Consider the following 7,500-nt stretch of genomic DNA (forward strand, 5'->3'; position numbering starts at 1 on the left):
CTTCCAAGAACCAACCGAACACACATATTGATGACGTCAGGCCATACATCGTGCTTTTTGCAATTGTCGCCATCACTCAGCTGTTAATTGTGATTACAGGATCATTCAACGCACGTTTTGAGAGCGAAAGGGCCAAGTAAGACAAACTAATCAATTAGCTGTATTTAAAAATTCGGCTGGAAAACTCATGATTCAAATATCGATCGATTTAATTGACCTTAAGCTGCCAAATAAAACTCTCCAACCCGGTACTTTAAAATGACCCTCATCTTGACAAAAGCTCTCAAACCCTGGCCATCGTAAGTCCCAGTTTTGAGAGTTTTGGCAAAGATGAGGGTCATTTAACCGATCGATAATTGAATGACAGATTTTCCGACCAAAATCAATTTTAAATAATTTTTTTTTTTCTGGCAGCCTGGCAGCTTCTCACCTAGTTTAGAGGAGTATAGATGGTATGAGAAGCAAGAAAGGTTTGGTTTGTGTTTTGTGTGTTGTGCGTGTGTGTGTGTGTGTGTGTGTGTGTGTGCTTGTGTGAGTGAATGATTATGTTTCAGCCAAAGTAATTTGTAATTTAAGCGCTTAGAGTCTGGTGTCTCGGAGTTATGCGCTATATAAGTTTTCAGCATATTATTATTATTATTTTTTATTATATTTTATTATTATTATTATTATTATTATTATATTATTTTTTATTATTATTATTATTATTATTATTATTATTATCATTATTATTATCATTATATATATATATATATATATAATATATATACTTTATATATATAATATATATATATATATATATATATATATATATATATATATAATATATATATATACCACTGCCCTAGCTAAAGAATAGCAAGCAATTGTTGGTGTCCTTTAAACGATTGAGAATCCGTGATGAATATTGGCTTGAGGATATTTATGGTTTAAAAAGACGAATACTTAATTCAAATTATTAACTTTGTCAGTAACATAACATCCATTCACTTTCAAGGATTTTAGCCGATTTCCTTTCAAATGACCATAACTCAATAAGCATAGCGTAACTGGCAATTCTGTTTCCACCACGATAAAATAGAACATTTTAACTATCACATAACGTACAGACATAAAATCTGTACGGTGACATGTTAATACAATTAATATTTTAGTCAATGTACTTTTGTTAGAATACTAAATTTTTGGTGTCATTAGGTGTCATCCTAATAATTTATTTCTAGATGAAATTTCTTCAATTAAAAGCAGTTTAAAAGAAGAAAGTTGGATCTTTAAGTATATTGAGAAAAACTTGCTCATAATTTGATAATTTAGTCACATAATAATTTTAAAATGCATGTTATATGCATGTTTTTTTCCAACTCAGTAATATCCCCTTACTCAATCGCCTGCAGCGGTAATTAGTCGGCAAGTGGTACCGTCTTAAGGCTAGATCACAGAAACCGGGGCTTTTTGATAAGTGTTCAACTTCAGCGCGTGCTTCGCCGATTTCCAGGCTTCAGGATGGCAACTATCTTTGCGTGCTTCCACACTTGTGGTCGCTTTCCTTTTGCAAGGACGTCAGACATTGCATCTGCCAGCCAGGCCCGTGCCCTGGGGCCCAGATGCGTCACCATATCGGGATAAACGCCGTCTATCCCTGCTGCTTTGCCGTTCTTTACATCGCTAATTATGGCTGCACCCCACCTCTCGGGGACTGAACGGGGATGTTCCTCCGCAGGTAGCGAGTCCAAAATTGTACGCCTTGCGGACACCGCGCTCAAAAGCATGATTAGGGACCCGTTTGTTACGGTTCTTCTTATTCCTGGCAATTGTATCTGCCTCACATTCTGGTGCAATCTTCGCGTAATTCCGGTCCGGATCCAATGGCGGCTACCGTTGCTTCCTTCCCTCTGCCAGAGACTGAAGTAATCTATCGGCTACGTCCTGGGACTGGGTCTGGTGGTACTCTTTTCAGACTCTCCCGTCCAGCAGGGGTGTAGAATTTCCGTTTCCCCTTGGAATAGAGCGAGAGCTCTTAATCAGTTGCCTGTTAAATCTGGTTATATTCTCGGACTTGGGAGGATGGCAGGGCAGACTTGCTCGATGTAGGAACTGAATTCCTCCCAGTTAGCCTATTATTATTATTATATTATTATTATTATTATTATTATATTATTATTATTATTATTATTATTATTATTATTATTATTATTATTATTATTATATCACAGAATTGAAACTGCTTTTACTGAAAATTATCAATGATTTGTTACTGTCTTGTGATAGAGGAGAAGTCTCCATACCTAATTTATTTGACCTGTCAGCAGCTTTTGACACCATAGATCACACCATTCTATATAACTGTCTTTTCGAGAATTTTGGAATCAGTGACACCGTCCTTCAATGGTTTAAGTCATATCTAAGTAATAGAACACAATCTGTGTTGATTGATGGCAAGCAAAAACATTAGCAGTAAGTTCTTGCCATACATAATTTCTTTAACAAAACATGCTCTACAACACACTGTTCATTTTACTTAAAATTTAATGATGTACAAAAGAAATTTGAATAAGACAAATGTTGGTTACATCGTAACAAATGTGACGATTTTCCTATGGGTGGTTAGGAGAGGGTTAATTTTCATTTTTTAGCTGACATTGCCCAGAAAATCTTCTAATCATCACAGTAAGACGTCAATGAGGAAAGTCAATGATATAGATGGAGAGAGGGTGATATATAGAGAGGGGCAATGATGGATTTATATATATATATATATATATATATATATATATTATATAATATATATATATATATTATATATATATATAGAGAGAGAGAGAGAGAGAGAGAGAGAGAGAGAGAGAGAGAGAGAGAGAGAGGGGAACAGAGAGAGAAGGAGGGAGAATGATAGAGAGCGAGAGAGGGTGGGGGAAGAGAGAGGAAATGAAATAAAGAGGATAAAGAGAGAGACAAACAGAGAGAGACAGACACACACACACACACACACACACACACACACACAGATATATATATATATATATATATATATATATATATATATATAATATATATATATATATATATAAGCAATTAAGCAATGGACTGACGACTGTTCCAAATCAATGACAAGTGACTCCAAAAAAGACATATAGAAATCTCATTGTTTTGGCACGACAAACGCCCACCGACCTATTTCTAGAAGTGCAGATATCCGTGGCCTTCTTAAAGTTATGGCCTGATACCGTAGCCATCGTTATGTTATAGATAGTTCGTAGATGACTTCACTCGGGTCTTTGTTATTGTTTTTTGCCATCCGCGTTTATGAATAATGCTCACTGAACTGTATTAACCCGACTATAAACGTTCATGGATACACACAGTTCTGTGTGTTGGTCCCTTATACTTCCGGATGGCAATGTTATGAGCTTCGTAGCCAAGCGCATACTATCTATAGCCTGATACTGAAATGCAAAAGGACTGGCAGTTTGACGTAATTATTTGGTTCTTGCACCGCCTAGTGTGAGTTGTGGTATGACACTCGCTTTCGGATCGGAAGGCCCTGGTTCGAGCCTCGCTCGGCGCATAGTTGAGTCCTTGGAGAAGGCTCTTTACCCACATTTTCTCACCGTACTCAGGTGTAAAATGAGTACCTGGCCGTTAACAGCTGTGTCTTTGTACGAAAAAATTGTAATATCGCCTCATAGGCGTCATGTCCCGTCCTACATGTTAAATGTTGCTGTTGACCAGGGACCCCTTGTAAAGCGCTTTGAGCACATTTAGTGGATATTGCGCTATATAAAGCTTAATTTTTAAAAAAAATTAGTGAGCAGTTTTCATAGTGAGGAAGACAGAAAAACAAAGAGATTCACTCGGAGATAATGGATGATTTTTGTTATTTTTAACATTTTAACTTGAATTTTTTTTTATAGCGCAATATCTACTAAACGTGCTCAAACGCTTTACAACGGATCCCTAGCCAACAGCAACATTTAACATGTTAGACGAGACAAGACGCCTGTTAGACGACATCACAATTTTTCCCGACGCTGTTAACGGTCAGGTACTCATTTTGCACCTGAGTGGATAAGAAAATGTGAGTAAAGCGCCGTTTCTAAGGACTCAATTATGCGCCGCTTAGAGCGGGACTCGAACCCAGGACCTTCCAATCCGAAGGATAGTGTCGTACCACAAGACAACACAGCCGTTTAGGAGCTACGAGATATTATGTTAACCGACTCCCTCCAAACTAAAGTGTACTTATTTGTAGGTCTGATAACCTGCAAATATGTACATGTCGTTTCAAACCGTGGCCTTCGTAAAGTTATGACCTGACACTGACCAAAAAATGACGCCAAAATGCCAGTCTTTTGCGGGACAAAAGAAAACAAATCGTGAGTTGTATTCAATAGTTCAACCAATGGCATGACTTATTTCCATGAGCTCTACTAACAACTCACTAGGCGGTGCAAAAACCAAATAATGACGTCAAACTGCCAGTCCTTTTGGATTTCACTATCAGGCTATAACATAACGATGGTTACGATCAAACCCACACATAAAAGTGCAATGTTAAACGTGTCAAACCAGTAAAGAAAACTGTACAGATCTGGAACGAAAGTGTGTGTGTGTGTGTGTGTGTGTGTGTGTGTGTGTGTGCGTGAAGATTTGCGGGGTTATTTGAATGCACTGACTGGAATGATGTTATCGAATCATGTGATAGTGTGGATGAGCTGAACAGGGTTGCCAGGTGATTTTTTGTCATGGGGCCAGATTTTGACAAGAAAAGGACCAAATGAGACGGTTTGGGGCCAAAATACGGAAACTGTTCACTAAACGTTACAGAATGTATATCCGAATACAGATAATCATACAAACATGTGTGAACAATAAAGAGGAGTGAGCTTACGTGCAAAAAAAAAGGGGGGGGGGGTCGTATGCATGTTGCCAGACTCAGATTGTACATATCCAAAGGGTTGCCATAACTGCTCTTGGTGAAGGATGGTTGGTGGGTGGGTGGCCTTGGTCCACAAAGTGTACAGTTTTGCCCTACCTAACTCCAACAAAATTTTAAAGTGATTTCTTCCATTGTTTCAACTTGGGACACATTTTCCTGATCACAGACCTGAGTGATCCTGTACTTTTCGACGACATTGTGGGTTTCCGTAGCTCCTGATACTAATTTTGTATAATTTCACCGCATGTCATTCCAATTAATCACAACTTATATGAACGAACGAATAATTCTGAAATAAAGTTCTATTTACGTTTAAATACATTCAAAGTGGAAAAGAAAATAAGGTATTTACATTTAACTTAAATATTCGTTATCCAATCTACAGGAATTGCTGAATGCACTCTTCCTGCTGTTCCTCATCCTTCTCATCTGATTTGGTGTACAACACCTTTGTGTTATGGAGTGCAGTCATCTTGCTTGTGGCCACAAAATCTTTACAGCATTTGGATCGTTGCTCAAGATGAGATTTGATCCTGATTATTGCATCAAGACAAAGTACTCCATTCGGTTGCGGGGCTTTGTTTTTGTGGCTGTTACCAATGAGAAGACACGCTCGATGACTGCATTGCGGCTTGGAACAATGAGGCAATTCATCACATATTGACCTAGCTCTTCAAATCCAGGTGTTTTCATAACTCCAAACCAAAATTTATGGGTGTCACTTGGGAGTTCTGTGGTTTTGAAAGCTTCCACATCTGACCAGTCAATAAAAGTGAGACGTCTGTATTGATCCTCTACCAAATCTGATTTAACCAAATGAAGGAACGTAGGCTGCTGAATGCAGGTTTGTCCACTTGGTTAAGGATTTTTGTTAGACTAAGCTGACTGAGTCCTTTGAACATGTCCTTTATCGATGGAAGTCTTAGTTTGACTTGCTCACAAGCAACCTCTAACATGGACAGGCATCTTTCTTTGATGTGACGCACCCTTTCTCCACACTTTGGCGTTGCTGTTCATTGGCTACAAATTCCAGTACATATTTACTACATTCATTTGTGAACTTGTACCCAAATTCCACGAACAAGGCAGTTCCATTGTTTTTCAATCATACAGGCATTTGGGGAGTGGGAGGGCGCGGTGTTAAGTGCCGACTGGACGCAACCCCCTCTCAATTTCCGAACTCCAAGTCATCGCCGTCCGTTGTCAGATTCCTTGCCTCGTGTAATTAATCAGCACTCAGCACATGCAAGCTCCTTGCAGAGACAGGTCGAGGAGAGTTTTGGTGCCAGATCAATGTCTCAAACACTCGAATCAGTAATACTACGAATATCGATGTGTGCATGCACATATCAGTTTTCTTGATGTGGATAAATTGAACAAAATTCATTTTGAACTAAAGGCTATGTAGTTGGGTTCGTTTGGGGCAATCACTCTCCAAAAGGGGCCAAAAAAGGGCCAAAGGGCCAAATGATATATGGGGGGCCAACTGTGTTTGAAAAGGGCCAAATATCTCGGATTTGGCCCCAAAAAGGGCCAAAATGGCAACCCTGGAGCTGAATGACTGTATGAGTGAGTATTTAACATTTGTGAACAGCTGGTGTTGTATTATCCTTATCGTGGGGAGAGCGTGACTCTACCGTATGAGCTATTCACAAACACTATATCTATCTTAAGACTCTCTCTCTCTCTCTCTCTCTCTCTCTCTCTCTCTGCTCAGTCTCTCTCTCTCCCTCCCTCCCTCCCTCTCTCTCTCTCTCTCTCTCTCTCTCTCTCTCTCTCTCTAATGTCTTCTGGCACTTTCCTACTCACTTCATTTCTAGTTATTATCAACATAAGTGCTTGACCCACTTACTTTTCTTAATTATAACCCCCCACCCCACCACCACCACCACCACCCTAAATACCGGAGCATACTCAATGTCTCAATCGTTTCTATGTTACATGTTTGTGTTGAGAATATTGACGATAAAGCTTAAATGCTGGCCAACGAACTTCGCGGCATTTGTCTGTGTTGAACCCGTGACCTCAAGAAGTCGGGGAGAGTGGCTCTAGATTGACAAGAATTTGAAGCGACTTTTTTATTTTATTTGTTTATTATTTATTTATTTATTTATTTATTTATTTATTTATTTATTTATTTATTTATTTATTTATTTATTTATTTATTTATTTATTTATTTATTTGGGGGGGGGGGGGGTTGTGGATAGCTTATACGATAGAGTCACTATCTTCCCGACCAGGCGGAGTCGTCGTACCAGTAAGGTCGCGGGTTCTAGCCCCTATCACCGTCGTCAAGATTTTATTCTCTGTTGTCTTCTGGCAATTCCCTACTAACTTCATTTCTTAGCATCAAATTAAAGGGAGATAATTCATTAATTTCTTTGTTGTATTCTTATATTCTATGATTATTTACCTTCGATCAATCCATCAGGAACAGCATCGAATGGTCTCACATGAAATATAATAATATTATGACTACCTATGAGTAAATACGCTTTAACCGCCTTAAAGTCACTTCCCTCGTAATGACGCATGGTAACTTAGTAACTGGATCTAAACTATT

The sequence above is a fragment of the Berghia stephanieae genome, chromosome 10 (genome assembly GCF_034508935.2).
Source record: "Berghia stephanieae isolate SIO BIC M18660-M18661 chromosome 10, UCSD_Bste_1.3, whole genome shotgun sequence".
NCBI classification, from domain to species: domain Eukaryota; kingdom Metazoa; phylum Mollusca; class Gastropoda; order Nudibranchia; family Aeolidiidae; genus Berghia; species Berghia stephanieae.